This window comes from Dipodomys merriami, unplaced genomic scaffold (assembly GCF_024711535.1).
Source record: "Dipodomys merriami isolate MVZ:Mamm:240054 unplaced genomic scaffold, mDipMer1.0.p SCAF_10, whole genome shotgun sequence".
NCBI lineage: Eukaryota > Metazoa > Chordata > Mammalia > Rodentia > Heteromyidae > Dipodomys > Dipodomys merriami.
In genome coordinates this window covers 16,384,693-16,401,829 of record NW_027202271.1, presented here as the reverse complement: position 1 = coordinate 16,401,829, position 17,137 = coordinate 16,384,693, and the positions used below count along the sequence as shown (strand labels likewise).

Below are 17,137 nucleotides of genomic sequence, written 5' to 3'. Positions count from 1 at the left end.
AGGGATGGGCCTCAACATTTCTATTGTATACTAAATTGAGGCATTCTAGGCTTAGTATCATCTGATGATCCGACTGCATTCTGCAGAATGCCACATTTAAAACAGTTCTTGCTGAGAACACATGCTTTCAAGACATGCCATCCTGAGAGACTAAGTAGAGACAGCCCACATCAAAGAGATGGCAATTGCATGCAGTCCCTGGTGAGGAGAAATGAACTAGAGAAGAAGCCATGAAATAACTTGAGGAAATAGCTCTTAAACTTTCCTGAGGAGAACTGGATCTAATCCATTCCATGGGATACATGCAGAAGTCCCTACTGCATGCAGGAGAATTCTGGAGTTCAAACCTCCCTTGATGACCAGAGCTGGATTTGATGTTCCTGTGCCGGGAACTGCCTCAGGGAAACTACTGAATGTAGTGAAGTCAATTTTTTGGGGGGTCCAGTCGTGGTGCCAGTACTCTGGGCCTGGGCACTGTCCCTCAGCTCTTCAGCTCAATGCTAGCGCTCTTTCACTTGTGTCATATCGCCACTTCTATCTTTGTTCTTTTTGCTTATGTGGTACTGAGGAATCAAACCCAGGGCCTCAGGCATGCAAGGCAAGTGATCTACCACTGAGCCACCTTCCCAGCCCCATGAAGGCAATTTTGTTTCAGAAAAAACATCTGAAGCAATGTATTGGCTGGTGTAGCCATCTGGTTTACATGCATTCTGTGCTGAAGATAGCCATAGAAATGCATTTGATGCTCAGAAGAACTGGAGGAGAAACATTCTAGGGTAGAGAATACATGGATACACATTCCTAGAGAAGGAGAGATGGTCCATTCTCACTCCACTAACAACAAATGAAAAGACTTGCATTCCATGTTTTGTGCAATGGAAATTAGACCTTCCATATTCAGTAGCAACAGTGCATTCATTTCGTGATAACTGGATTCATAAGGTAAACCCAGGCTGGCAAGGCCTTCCCTGTATGGGTGATGGATTCCATGTGGAAAAGCATTGGAGAAGTCATACTCTTTTCTTTACTGGGCTTAGCACCTGTACTGGGCTTGCTCAGAGCTACAGCACAGATATTCCATGACAAGGAGCAGGAAGTAGCAAGGCTCCATGCTGCCAAAAACTGGAGTTGATGCATACCTTGCTTGCCAAGGAGAACTTCCTATACCACTTGCCAGCCTAACATGCTGAGCACAGGGATCCCAGCTGGCACACGTAGAGAACGTGCATTCCTTGGTGAAGACAGCTGGATGTGATAAAATGCTTCCAGGGAAATATGGCTGGAGGCAAATGCATTCCAAACCAAGTCCAAACGAAGAATGGTGCTCTAACACACATTTACCTCTCTGAGGATGAAAGCTGCAGACAGCTGCCATGCAGAGTGTGTGTGTGTCAGCAGCTCATATACTACAAGGTAGAGTCTGGCTCTAGGTTCCTGAATGGCCTAGAGGTCATTCAAGGGAGCAGAAAACCGCTCATTTACTCTGAGTAGAATGGAGGGAAACAGATCTCATACTGAGGAGAACAGCAGTAGAAATAGTTTTTGACAGGGAACACTATGTTACTAAGACTGCATGCTAAAAAATGCTTACCTGGGCACTTACTTTGCTGGTGACAGTCGCTATCAACACATACCATGCTGAGATCCTGAGTAGAAAGATGCATGCTGAGAACTTGAATAGGTGTATTCCTTGATGAAGTCAACTGGTGCGGACTCACCCACTGCTAACACCTGCTATGAAAGGGATGCATTTCAAAACAAAAGGAAATGTAGCAAATCCACTTTACCTGTATTGAACATGACACTGGAGTGGACATTTACCCTGCTGATCAGAGCTGGAATACATGGATGATATCATGCTGAGAAGAACCAAATATTTCATGCTGAATCGAGATGATGACAAAATATTCCATTCTGACAGTATTGGCGAAGATCAGTTTCACTATATGAAGAGGTGTAAGGCATTGATACCATTCTGAAGAGATGGAAAGATGCATTTGTAAATAATGAATGAGAAAGACGGGTAAATAATTCCATGCTAAAGAGACCCCAATTGGACACATACCTGAGTAAGTGGAGCTCAGATAGATGGATTGCAGTTCAGAGAGCAGTTCTATATTCCATGCTGAGTACAGAGCAAGATAATTCCATGACAGACAAACTTAGAGTGCACATTTTCTTTCCTGAAAAGAGCTGGAGTGGATGGTTTCAAAGTTGAGCAGAAGTAGAACACCTGCATCCCATTCCCCGGAATGCAGATGTAGATGCATTCCATGATAAGGACTCTTAGCATAGACACACTTCTTGTTCAGTTGAGTGAGCAACATGAGATTATTTCTAGGCCTGGAATTCACATGGACTTTCCTCAGGAGACCTGCAGTAAGACCAGTAGCTCTATTTCATCCAAACCAAGTAGAGCAGGAATAGATTAATGCAGTCTGATGTGAGGCAGACAAGACATCTTTGATCCAGAAGAGCCGAGGCAAACCAGAGGAAACACATCCCATGCTGAAGTGTTTGCAGTAAAAGATGAGTCTTCAGGAAAGTTGCAGCAGAAATAGTCTATGCTTTTATGCCCTCACATGCAAATTCTTTGTGCATAAAACAAGCAGAGTGTACCCACTTAGTGGCAGGGTGTTGTCAACGTATTCTATACCTTGTAGAGATGCTGAAACTGAATACATCCAAAGGAAAACTATGTGAGGTGCAACACATGCCTTGGATTACACCTAAGAGAGCTGGAATCAAAGACTTTGAGGATGACAGAAACAGGAAGAAAGGTTGATAAGGCCAGAGAGTCTCTCTCTCTATTCCATATTTGATGAACAGAAGATGGACTATTACACATCCTTGACCACAGACATCTAGCTTGTTTAATGGAGCTCATCAATAGATTTCATACTAAAACCAGACCTATAGGAAAAACAATCCACCTCAAAAAGGTTTTAAAGTCACACATTACACATGGAAGACAGCTGTAGGAGACACATTCCATGGATAGGGGAATTGGAGAAGACACATTCCCTGCTGGAGTAATCCACAGTGGATGGGTTGCCTGATGTGGAGATAGAATACATGCTGATTAGACCTGCAACAGGCATGTCACATCCTGAGTCGAACTGCTGTTGACAGATGCCATGCTGAGGACAGCTGGGGTAGATGCATTCCATGCCAAAGAGTGCTATACTCCCCAGTTACTTCCTGGGGAATGCTAGTGTGAACACTTTGCTGAAGTGAGCTCCTCTCCACAAGTGCCAGAATGGCCTCAGCTTCATCAAGAGCCTCTCTTAATGGAGAGAGATGGAGCTGATGCATTCCAATATGCCCTAACCCGCAGCAGACAGACTCCAGACTGCAAGATGCGGGACTAGAAAGTGTCAGTAAAGAAGAGGGATTCTGTAGACAGGACTCATGTTGATGAAAACCTGAGGAGTTGCACTTCTTGCTTAAATGAAAGGATGTTCTTCATGGAAAAGGGTAAGGGACACACATCCCATACCGAGGAGAAAATGAGCAGGAGCATTCCTTGCTCAAGACAGCTGGAGTAAACATATTGTTCAGTGAAGGCAGATAAAATGTAGACATTCCAAGTTCAGGAGGCATGGTAGAATCTCAGGCCATGCTGTAAATTCCTGGAGTCCACACATTCCAGTGTAATGAGACAAGACAGTGACAGTCTATATGTTGAGTATTAGGGTACACAGGTCCTATGCTATAATTACACATGTCAACATGCTGAGGAGAACTTTGTTAATAATTACCTACCTGAAGAGGGCTGCATTACACAGATTCCGTTCTCAGAACACCTGGAGTTCACCGCTGCCACCACAAGGAGAGCAGGAAATTACACTTACCTTCTGAGTCGAGCTGCATGTGCTACATTCCATGCTATGGAGAGCCACAGTAGTGTCATTCCTTCCTGCGGAGACATGAGGGAGACCTAGAGCATGAGAAATGAGGTCAAGTGCACAGATGTCATTGCTGTGAGCAATGAGGGATAAGATGCAGTACTGCATGATTATATAGAAAGGAGATGATAACAAATGCTTACCTCAACTAAATGCTGTACTTCTCTAGGATGTTTGGAATAGATGAATTCCATGCCAAGGAGAACAAGAGCACATGTGTCCCATGATGTTGGTAGATATTGGGATATTTCCATGTTCAGGAATCCTCAAGGGGACATTCAAGTTCCTGAAAAGAGCTGGAATCGATGATACTAATGCTTGGGAGACTCGGGACACATACACGTCATGCTCCAGAAAGTAACGGAAGGTACATTCCTTGCTGAGAAACAGTAGAGTGGATCTATTCCTTGCTAGAGTGAGCTAAAGGAGATGACCTCCAGTCTGTAGACATCTGGCCTCGATATTTTCCATCTTTAGGATGACGAAGATAAATGGATTCCATCTAAAGATATGCTGGAAGTGTTAGATTGTAGACTGTGAACTGGATAGACACATTCTACACTGAGAGGCACTGAAGAATACAGATTCCACAGGAGGAAGGCTGGGGGAGCCCCCTTCCTGCTGAGACAGGCTGCAGAACATAACTTTCCTGCTCACCACAATGCTGAAGAGACCTGACCCCAAAGTTCGTGGAGACCTATTCCACATGCCTGGAATTGGAGAATATATATTTCACATACTGACCACTGGATGAGAAGTATTGTACATGCCAAAAAACTAGAGAAGTCATATTCTTCTTACTCAAAACTGGAGGAGACACACGACATTCTGGATTGAGAACACTTGAGGAGATACATTCCTCATTGAGTGGAGTTCTATGAACATATTAGAAGTGGAGCTAAGTGGGAGAAATAGTTTGCATGGTGTGCTTTTCTGGTATATACATGCTCCTGGTGGAGGGATGCTGGAACAAGAGCTCTAGCTTGCTGAATATTGAATCTCACTCCATTCTCACAGGGATTGGAGGAGTTGAATTGCATGCCTTGTATGGGTGGAAAGCAAATCTTTCCTAAGAGAGCACCCATGGTGTACTTTATGCACAGCAGAGGAAGAGTACTCACATTTCATTCCAAGGAACATTGCAATCTTTGGCTACAGTGATTTCAAGGTGACAGGAGTAGGTGTAGACAGAATCCAGGCAGAGATGGACTCAACATTTATATTGTATACTAAGTTGAGGCATTCTAGGCCAAGTATCATCTCACCATCTGACTGCATCCTGCAGAATGCCACATTTAAAACAGTTCTTGCTGACAACAGATGCTTTCAAGACATGCCATCCTGAGAGACTGAGTAGAGACACTCCACGCCAAAGAGATGGCAATTCCATGCAGTCCCTGGTGAGGAGAAATGAACTAGAGAAGCAGCCATGAAATAACTTGAGGAAATAGACTCTTAAACCTTCCTGAGGAGAACTGGATCTGATCCATTCCATGGGATACATGCAGAAGTCCCTACTGCATGCAGGAGAATTCTGGAGTTCAAACCTCCCTTGATGACCAGAGCTGGATTTGATGTTCCTGTGCCAGGAACTGCCTCAGGGAAACCACTGAATGTAGTGAAGGCATTGTTTTTTGGGGGGTCCGGTGGTTGAACCTGAACTCTGGGCCTGGGCGCTGTCCCTCAGCTCTTTATCTCAAGGCTAGCGCTCTACCCCTTTTACCACATCGCCACTTCTATCTTTGTTCTTTTTGCTTATGTGGTGGTGAGGAATCGAATCCAGGGCCTCAGGCATGCAAGGCAAGCGCTCTACCACTGAGCTACCTTCCCAGTCCAGTGAAGGAAATTTTTTTTCAGAAAAAACATCTAAAGCAATGTATTCGCTGGTGTAGACATCTGGATTACATGCATTCTGTGCTGAAGATAGTCATGGGAAATGCATGTGATGCTCAGAAGAACTGGATGAGAAACATTCTACGGTAGAGAATACATGGATACATATTGACAGAGAAGGAGAGCTGGTCCATTCTCACTCCACTAACAACAAATGAAAAGACTTGCATTCCATGTTTTGTGCAGTGGAAATTAGACCTTCCATATTCAGTAGCAACAGTGTTCGTGATGATAACTGGATTCATAAGGTAAACCCAGGCTGGCAAGGCCTGCCCTGTATGGGTGATGGATTCCATGAGGAAAAGCGTTGGAGAAGACACACTCTTTTCTTTACTAGGCTTGGCCCCTGTACTGGGCTTGCTCAGAGCTACAGCACAGGTTTTCCATGACAAGGAGCAGGAAGTAGCAAAGGTCCATGCTGCCAAAAACTGGAGTTGATGCATACCTTGCTTGCCAAGGAGAACTTCCTATAGCACTTGCCAGCCTGACATGCTGAGCACTGGGATCCCAGCTGGCAAATGTAGAGAACATGTATTCCATCGAGAAGACAGCTGAATGTGATAAAAAAAAAAATCCTTCCTGGGGAAATATGGCTGGAGGCAAATGCATTCCAAGCCAAGTCCAAACGAAGAATGGTGCTCTAACAAACATTTACCTCTCTGAGGATGAAAGCTGCAGACATACGCCATGCAGTGTGTGTGTGGGTCAGCAGCTCGTATTCTACAATGTGGAGTCAGGCTCTAGGTTCCTGAAAGGCCTAGAGATCACTCGAGTGAGCAGAAAACTGCTCAGTCACTCTGAGTAGAATGGAGGGAAACAGATCTCATGCTGAGGAGAACAGCAGTAGAAATAGTTTGTGACAGGGAGCACTGTGCTACTATGACTGCATGCTAAAGAATGCTTACCTGGGCACTTACCTTGCAGATGACAGTAGCTTTCAACACGTACCATGCTGAGATCCTGAGTAGAAAGATGCATGCTGAGGAGAACTTGAATAGGTGTATTCCTTGATGAATTCAACTGCTGACTCATCCCCTGCTGACACCTGCTATTAAAGGGATGCATTTCAAACAAAAGGAAATGTAGCAAATCCACTTTACCTGTATTGAACATAACACTGGAGGGGACATTTACCCTGCTGATCAGAGCTGGAATACATGGAAGATGTCATGCTGAGAGGAACCTAATATTCCATGCTGAATAGAGATGATGCCAAAATATTCCTTTCTCCAAGTATTGCCGAACATCAGTTTTACTATATGAAGCGATGTAAGGCATTGATTCCATCCTGATAAGATGGAAAGCTGCATTTGTAAATGATGAATGAGAAAGAAGGATAAAGGATTGCATGCTAAAAGACCCCAATTGGACACATACCTGAGTAAGTGTTCAGAGAGCAGTCCTATATTCCATGCTGAGTACAGAGCAAGATAATTCCATGACAGACAAACGTAGAGTGCACATTTTCCTTCCTGAACAGAGCTGGAGTGGATGGTTTCAAAGTTGCGCAGAAGTAGAACACCTGCATCCTATTCCCCGGAGAGCCGATGTAGAAGTATTCCATGATAAGGACACTTAACATGGTGTCAGTTGAATGAGCAACATGTGATTGATTCCAGGCCTGGAATTCACATGGACTATCCTCAGGAGACCTGCAGTAAGACCAGTAGCTCTATGTCATCCAAACCAAGTAGAGCAGGAATAGATTAATTCAGCATGATGAGAGGCAGACTAGACATATTCGATCCAGAGGAGCTGAGGCAAACCAGAGGAAACACATCCCATGCTGAAGTGCTTGCAGCAAAAGATGAGGCTTCAGGAAAGCTGCAGCAGAAATAGTCTATGCTTTTATGCCCTCACATGCAAATTCTTTGTGTATAAAACAAGCAGAGGGTACTCACTTCGTGGCAGGTTGTTGTCAAAGCATTCTATACCTTGCAGAGATGCTGAAACTCAATACATCCAAAGGAAAACTAGGTGAATTACATCACACCTTGGAATACACCTAAGAGAGCCGGAATGAAAGACTTTTGGGATGACAGAAACAGGAAGAAAGGTTGATAAGGCCAGAGAGTCTTTCTCTATATATATTCCATACTGTGATGAACAGAAGATGGACAATTCCACATCCTTGACCTCAGATGTCGAGCTTGTTTAATGGAGCTCATCAATAGATTTCATAATAAACAGACCTATAGGAAAAACAATCCACCTTGACAAGCTTTTAAAGCCACAAATTGCACACGGAAGAGAACTGGAGGAGACACATTCCATGGATAGGGGAATTGGAGAAGACACATTCACTGCTCTAGTAATCCACAGTGGATGGGTTGCCTGATGTGGAGATAGAATACATGCTGATTAGACCTGCAACAGGTATGTCACATCCTGAGTGGAACTGCAGTTGACAGATGCCATGCTGAGGAGAGCTGGGGTAGATGCACTCCATGCCAAAGAGTGCTATACTCCCCAGTTACTTCCTGGGGAATGCTAGTGTGAACACTTTGCTGATGTGAGCTCCTTTCCACAAGTGCCAGGATGGCCTCAGCTTCATCAAGAGCCTCTCTTAATGGAGAGAGATGGGGTCGATGCATTCCAAGATTACCGAACCCGCAGCAGACAGATTCCAGATTGCAAGATGCGGGACTAGAAAGTGTCAGCGAAGAAGAGGGCTGTTGTAGACAGGATTCTTGTTGATGAAAACCTGAGGAGTTGCACTTCTTGCTTAAATGAAAGGATGTTCTTCATGGAAAAGGGTAAGGGACACACATCCCATGCTGAGGAGAAAATGAGCAGGAGCATTCCTTGCTCAAGAGAGCTGGAGTAAACAAATTGTTCAGTGAAGAGAGATGGAAGATAAACATTCCAAGTTCAGCAGCTATGGTAGAATCTCACGTCATGCTGTAAATTCCTGGGGTCCACACATTCCAATGTAACATGGCAAGAGAGTCACAGTCTATATGTTGAGGGTTAGAGTAGACACGTTCTATGCTATAAGTACACATGTCAACATGCTGAGGAGAACTTTGTTAATAATTACCTACCTGAGGAGGGCTGCATTACACAGATTCCGTTCTCAGCACACCTGGAGTTCACCGCTGCCACCACAAGGAGAGCATGAAATGATACTTACCTTCTGAGTCGAGCTGCACGTGTACATTTCATCCTGTGGAGAGCCACAGTAGCTTCATTCCTTCCTGCAGAGACATGAGGGAGACATATACCATGAGAAATGAGGACGAGTGTGTAGATTTCATTGTGAGCAATGAGGGATAAGATGCAGTACTGCATGAGGATACAGAAAGGAGATGATAACAAATGCTTACCCCAAATAAATGCTGAACTTCTTAAGGATGTTTGGTATACATGCATCCCATGCCAAGGAGCACAGGAGCACATGTGTCCCTTGCTGTAGGTAGACAGTTGGGCATATTTCCATATTCATGTATCCTCTAGGGAACATTCAAGTTCCTGAAAAGAGCTGGAATCGATGATACTAATGCTTAGGAGAGTCGAGACGCATTCACTTCATGCTCCAGAAAGTAACGACACGTACATTCCTTGCTGAGCAACAGCAGATTGGATCTATTCCTTCCTAGAGTAAGCTAAAGGAGATGGCCTCCAGTCTGTAGAGACCTGGCCTTGACATTTTCCATCTTCAGGACAACTGAGATAAATGCATTCCAACTTGAGATATGCTGGAAGAGAGATACATTGTAGATTGTGAACTGGATAGACACATTGTATGCTGAGAGGCACTGAAGCATACAGATTCGTCAGGAGGAAGGTTTGGGGAGCTCCCTTCCTGCTTAGACAGGATGCAGAACATAACTTTCCTGCTCACGACAATGCTGAAGAGGCCTGGCCCAAAGTTGGCGGAGACCTATTCCACATGCCTTGAATTGGAGAATGTATATTACACGTACTGACCACTGAAAGAGAAGTATTGTATATGCCAAAAAACTAGAGAAGTCATATTCCTCTTGCTCAAACCTGGAGGAGACTCACGACATTCTGATTGAAAAATTTGAGGAGAGACATTCCACATTGAGTGAATGTGTATGAACATATTCCAAGTTCGAGGAAAGGTGGAGATACATGCAGGGTTTCCTTATCTGGAGTACATGGTTCTGGCAGAGGGATGCTAGAACAAGAGTTCTAGCTTGCTGAATATTGAATCTCACTCCATTCTCACATGGATTGGAGGAGGAGAACTGCAAGCCTTGTATGGATGGAAAGCAAATCTTTCCTAAGATAGCACCCATGGTGCAATTCATGCACAGTAGAGGACGAGTGCTCACATTTCATGCCAAGGAGCATTGCAATCTTTGGCTACTGTGATTTCAAGTTGACAGGAGTAGGGGGAGACAGAATCCAGGCAGTGATGGACTCAACATTTATATTGAATACTAATTTGAGGCATTCTAGACCAAGTATCATTGACGATCCAACTGTATCCTGCAGAATGCCACATTTAAAACTGTTCTTGCTGACAAAAGCTGCTTTCAAGACATGCCATCCTGAGAGACTAACTAGAGACACTCCAAGCCAAAGAGACGGCAATTCCATGCATTGGCTGGTATGGAGAAATGAGCTAGAGAAGAAGCCATGAAATAACTTGAGGAAATAGACTCTTAAACCTTCCTGAGGAGAACAGGATCTGATCCATTCCATGGCAGATGTGCAGAAGTCCCTACTGCATGCAGGAGAATCCTGGAGTTCAAACCTCACTTGATGACCAGAGCTGGATTTGAATTTGATGTTCCTGTGCCAGGAACTGCCTCAGGGAAACCATTAGATGTAGCGAAGACATTTTTTTGTTTTGGGTCCGGTCGTGGGGCCTGAACTCTGGGCCTGGGCGCTGTCCCTCAGCTCTTCAGCTCAAGGCTAGTGCTCTACCCCTTGTGCCACATTACCACTTCTATCTTTGTTCTTATGTGGTGCTGAGGAATCAAACCCAGGGCCTCAGGTATGAAAGGCAAGCACTCTACCACTGAGCCACCTTCCCAGCATCGTGAAGGCATTCTTTTCCAGAAAAAACATCTGAATCAATGTATTTGCTGGTGTGGACATCTGGATTACATGCATTGTATGCTGAAGATAGTCATGGGAAATGCATCTGATGCTCAGAATCACTGGAGGAGAAAGGTTTTTGTATCAAGAATACATTGATACACATTCCCAGAGAAGGAGAGCTGGTCCATTCTCACTCCACTAACAACAAATGAGAAGACTTGCATCCTATGTTTTGTGCAGCAGGAAATGGGACCTTCCATATTCAGTTAGCACCTGTGCATATATTTCATGCTGATATCTAGATTCATAAGGTAAACCCAGGCTGGCAAGGCCTTCCCTGTATGGGTGATGGATTCCATGAGGAAAAGAGTTGGAGAAGACACACTCTTTTCTGTCCTGGGCTTGGCCCCTGTACTGGGCTTGCTCAGAGCTACAGCACAGGTATTCCAGGACAAAGAGCTGCAACTAGCAAGTCTCCATGCTGCCAAAACTGGAGTTGATGCATACCTTGCTTGCCAAGGAGAACTTCCTATAGCACTTGCCAGCCTGACAAGCTGAGCACAGAGATCCCAGCTGGCACACGCAGAGAACGTGTATTCCTTGGTGAAGACAGCTGGATGTGATCAAATGCTTCCTGGGGAAATATGACTGGAGGCAAATGCATTCCAAGCCAAGTTCAAACAAAGAATGGTGCTCTAACACACATTTACCTCTCTGAGGATGAAAGCTGCAGACATATGCCATGCAGAGTGTTTGTGTCAGCAGCTCGTATTCTACAAGTTGGAGTCAGGCTCTAGCTTCCTGAATGGCCTAGAGGTCACTCGAGTGAGCAGAAAACCACTCAGTCACACTGAGTAGAACGGAGGGAAACAGATCTCTTGCTGAAGAGAACAGCAATAGTAAGAGTTTGTCACAAGGAACACTAGGCTACTAACACTGCATGCTAAAGAATACTTACATTGGCACTTACCTTGCTGATGACAGTCACTTTCAACACGTACCAATCTGAGATCTGAGTAGGAAGTTGCATGCTGAGGAGATCTTGAATAGCTGTATACCTTGATGAAGGCAACTGGTGCTGTCTCATCCCCTGCTGCCACCTGCTACGAAATGGATGCATTTCAGAAAAAGAGGAAATGTAGCAAATCCCTTTACCTGTATTGAACATAACACTGGAGTGGACATTTACCCTGCTGATCAGAGCTGGAATACATTGATGATGTCATGGTGAGAAGAACCAAATATTCCATGCTGAATAGAGATGTCAAAATATTCCATTCTGAAAGTATTGGCGAAGATCCGTTTCACTATATAAAGAGATGTAAGGCATTGATTCCATCCTGAAGAGATGGAAAGATGCATTTGTAAATAATGAATGAGAAAGAAGGGTAAAGGATTCCATGCTAAAGAGACCCCAATTTGACACATACCTGAGTATGTGCTCAGTATCTGCTCAGGCAGATGGATTGCAGTTCAGAGAGCATTCCTGTATGCCATGCTGAGTACAGAACAAGATAATTCCATGAAAGACTAACTTTGCCAAACAGACCTAGAGAAGATTGTTTCACTGCTGATCCGAACAGGAACACATTCATTCTAGAGGTTTTTGTGGGAAGCACAGGTATATTCCATATTGAGGAGAGCTGAGACGATTGTGTCCTCATAGTGCTGGACTAGATTTGGACTACATGTGTACTTTGCATAGGAGAACTCAAGTACATAAATTTCATTCATAAAGAGACCACGTTGAAAAGCATTGCATGATTAGAAGATAGGAGGACATACATTTCATTAAGAAGAGAGCTTTTGGAGACACATTCCATGTTGAGGAGGACTGCTGAAACATTTTGTGCTGACGAAAGCAGCAGTAGACACATTCTCTGATACAGAAAGCTAGAATACGTGCATTCCATGTTGAGGAGAGCTGGTGGAGTCTCCAATTTGAAATGGAGGGCTCAAGTTGTCTTCTTCTCTTTTTATACTAGAAATGATACCACAGTGAGCTCAGCAGATTAATTTCTTGCTGAGAACAGGAGCTGACATACTGCATGCAGAGGAAAGCGCTCATGAATGTGAAGAAGGCTTCCATGAGGACAAGGCCTGGTGTGTACACAATGCATGCAAGAGCCCCATTCATCCTGAGAGGAACTGGAATCAACAGATCCCATGATGAGGAGAGCTAAGGTAGATGAACTCCATGCCAAAGAGTGATGTATCCACCAGATTCCATACTGGAGAATGAAAAAGTTGACATTTACCTTGCTGAGAAGAACTGATTTCATCTCACGTAATCCTGGGAGCCTCAGCTTCATCAAGAACCTCTCCTCATGAAGAGAGCCGGAGGTGGTGCATTCCAAGCTGAATGGACATGCAACAGACAGATTCCCGCTGCACTCTGATGTACCAGAAACTGACTGTGAAGAGCAGAACTGATTTACACTGGTTTTATGTTGAGGAGAACCTGAGGAGGTACATTCCATGCTGAAAAGAGATGGAGTAGTGTGCTTCTCTCAGAAAGCAGCAAGTGGCGAACTATCCATTCTGAGGAAAGAAGCAGTAGGAGCATTCCTTACTCAAGACAGCTGGGCAGACACATTTTTCAGTGAAGGGAACTAGATGTCTTGTATTCCAAGTGGAGGAGACATAAACAGGTTTCATGCCATGTTGAAAATAACGTTTCATCATTCCATCAGGAGAATTTAGAGACACATTCTATGTCTCCCTGAAGAGAATATATTAGACACATTCTATGCTATACAGACACATATTGGAAATGGATGCCATGCTGAGAGTTGAGTTAGAAATTACTTACCTGAGGAGGGCTGCATTAGACAGATTCCATTTGGAAAATAGCTGGAGCATACACATTCTACAAACAGTACAGCCGGAGATACTTACCTTTTGAATAGACCTACACTTGAAAATTTCCATGCTGCAGTCAGTGACAATCGCTTCATTCCATCCTAAAGAAACACAAGTAAACATAGATCATGAGGAATGAACTCAAGTACATTAATTCCATTTAGCAGACAGACCGAAGTGATCAATTTCATAGTCCTAGTAAAGAAGGAAAAGATTCAATCTTTCATGAGGATACAGAATAGAGATGGTTCCATGCTAAGAAGTGTTTGTCACAAATAAATTCTTACCTTAAAGAGGGGAGCTGAAATAGATGCATTCCATGCCCAGGAGAACAGGAGCATGTGTGTTCCATGCGGAGGAGAGTGGCAGGAGTTGTTTCAGTGACGAAGAATCCTCAAGGGATTTTATTTTCCGGCTGAGATCTGGAATCTATGCTTGCCATGCCAAAGAGTCTTGGAAGACATCCATTTCTTCGTATAGGCATCAATGGGCAGAAACATCCCACACATAGAATAATTAGAGTGTATCTAATCCTTGCTGGAGTGAGCAAAAGGAGGTGGGCATCAGACTTGGTTTTAATATTTTCTGTACTCAAAGGATCCGGAAAAAATAGATCCCAATTTCAGGAGTGCTGGACAAAATGTATTTTAAAGGCTACAAATGAGTGTAGAAATATTCCATGCATAGAGGTGCTGGTGCAGACACAGTCCACATGAGAAAGGCTGGAGGAGCCACATTTGTGGTGATACAACCAGCAGCAATCCCTTTTCATGACCATCACAATGGAGGAGGTAGACTCCATGCTGGGAAATCCTGGACTTATCCTGGAATTTGACCCACTCCGCAGTCCCCAAATTGGGTGAACATATTCTCCATGCCCAAAGTTGGAGGAGACAGTACCAGGCTGACAAAAGGTGAGGCAAGGCATTCTATATTGAAGGGAGATGGTCGAACCCATTGTATGTGGAGGAAAGGTGGAGAAACACATTGTAGGGTGTGCAGACATGAGGACACACACTCCAAGCTGACAAGTGCTCAAACAAGAGCCTTTCACTGATGAAGAGTGTTCTTTTATACAACCCTCCCAAATGAAGAGACCTGGAGAGTGTCATTCCATTCGCAAGTGGACTAGAGGAGATGGATTGCAGGGGTTGTAGAGCTGGAAGGCTGACACTTTGTAAGACAGCACCTGTGGCTGCAATTCATGCAGAGCAGAGATGGAGTCATCACATTTCATATTGAGGTGCATTGCCAACTTTGGGTTACCTGGATTCCAAAATGACAAATTTGAATAGGTGGATTCCATACAGAGATGGGCTAAAGAAGTTGCATCCCATACTCAGAGTTCTTTATAATCAATATATTCCAGGCTAAGTTCCACTGTACTAGCCAATTACATATGCAGGTATGCCACACTTGTACCTCACACTGCTGACAAAAGCTGTTTTAAGGACATGCCATACCGAGAGATTGAGTAGAGAAATTTCAAGGAAAACAGAGTCTAATTGGGTACATTCCAAGATAATGAGAAATGCAGAGGGCAGGATGACATGCAACATACTGCTGGAATAAACATACTTTACTGAGGAAAACTGGAGCTGATCCAGTCCATGAAAGAAATACAGAAGTCTCTACTCCAGGTAAGAAATCCTGGAGTTGAGATTTACCTTGCTTACCAGAACTGGAATTGAGGGTTCCTGTGCCAAGAACAGTCTCAGGGAAACCAATGCTGAGAAGTTCTGAAGGAGACACATTTCCCATGGAAGGGAACTGAGCAAACGTAATTCATAGGTGAAGACACCTGCATTACATGCATTTTCTGCTAAATATAGCTATGGGAAATACAGTTCATGCTCGAAGAGCTGGAGAAAAAACAGTTTATGTGGAGAATACATTTATATACATTCTCAGTGAAGAGATGGTTCATTCTTCCATTATTTTAAAAATTGCAGAATAAGCATTCCATGCTTTATAAGGCTGGAAATAAGATTTTCCTTACTAAGTGAACACCTATGGATGCATTTCATGCTGAGCAGAGGAATTGTATGGGATGTGACAGTCTGGGGAAACATGCGTAAATGGGTGATGGATTTCTTGATGACAGGAGTTAGAGAAGACATATTCCTTTCTATGCCGGGCTTCCTCAGAGCTGCTGTGGATATATTCCATAACAAGCTGCACCGTACTAGATAGACTTCATGCTGACAAAATCTGGGGTTGATACATACGTTGCCAAATGAACTGTCTTTCACACATCCTATGTTGACATCCCAGCTAGGGATCTCCGCTAGGCATAACTATAGAGTTGGTGCTTTCCTTCATCAAGACCACTGGAGTTGACACATTTCTTCCTGAGAAATCAAGCTGGAGCAAATGCATTCAAAGCCAAGGAGAAATGGGAAATTCACATGCCATGCTGATGGATGCTACAGTAGACACTTACCTTTCTGAGGAGGAAAGCCACAGACCCTTCCCATGCTGATAATAAATCCATCTCATGTGGAATACAGCCAAGTCAGATGTTTTCCAAGCTGGGAAGAGATGGAAAACATTAGTTGTATGCTTTGATAAAAGTAAACTCATCAGTGTGTAAGAAAGCGTCCCAAAGTTAAAACTTACCTCTCTGAGAAAAACACCAGTTACTGAATTTCATGCACAAGACACATGGAATGCTTGCATCAGTACTGAGGAGAGCCAGAGATGATGCCTTTGACATAGAACAGAATTGCCTATGATAAATCCATGCTAATCTGAGCCATAGGATACAAAGCCATGCTCTAGGGTACTAGACTGCATATGATCTTTTAAAAAGAGGCAGAATAAAGGAAATTTTTGGTGAGGACATGGTGAAGGAAAGCAATCCAAACTCAAGAACAAATTCGAGGCTGAGAGGAGCTGGAGAAGGCATAATCCATGCAGAGGTGCATTTCATGAGCAAAAGAGCCATGGAGAGATTTTCTTGCTCTTGACAAAAATTTCAAACCATATATACCATGCAAAGTACAGATCAAGTCATATCCCTGCACGGTGAGGAGGGCTGAAGAACAGAGAATTCATGCTGAGGATAGATGGATTACATGGACTATGTAGATTCCATGTGAAGGGCAGAATAGATGATATGTCTTCAGTACTGATGAAAACTATTGCAAATGCATATATGGTAGACTCTGTAGCACAGAGAACTGAAGTAGACACCTTGATGTGCACAGCTGCTTTTGAAAACCCATTGACGAAAAGAATTGCAATAGGTATATTCTTTGTCCAGTCATGGAGTGTTGAAATAAACACCTAGTTTGCTGATTGCTTTCCAGACCCAAAATAACCTCACAGGACTGAGTCCACAAGAGATATAGTTGAAGCCAGGCACTGGTGGCTCACGCCTGTAATCCTAGCTACTCAGGAGGCTGAGATCTGAATATCGTAGTTAAAAGCCAGCCCCGGCAGGAAAGACTGTGAGA

At 43.8% G+C, this 17,137-nt stretch overlaps 1 long non-coding RNA gene across 1 annotated transcript; it reads right to left on the bottom strand.

Annotated features, from left to right (window-relative positions):
- Nucleotides 1-1,430: 1,430 nt before the first annotated feature.
- LOC138836797 (uncharacterized) lies at nucleotides 1,431-2,189 on the bottom strand. The gene is made up of 3 exons (XR_011375062.1): nucleotides 2,066-2,189; nucleotides 1,822-1,975; nucleotides 1,431-1,734 (listed from the first exon to the last, which is right to left on the bottom strand). It is a non-coding gene; the product is annotated as an uncharacterized lncRNA (long non-coding RNA).
- Between the last annotated feature and the right edge of the window lie 14,948 nt (nucleotides 2,190-17,137).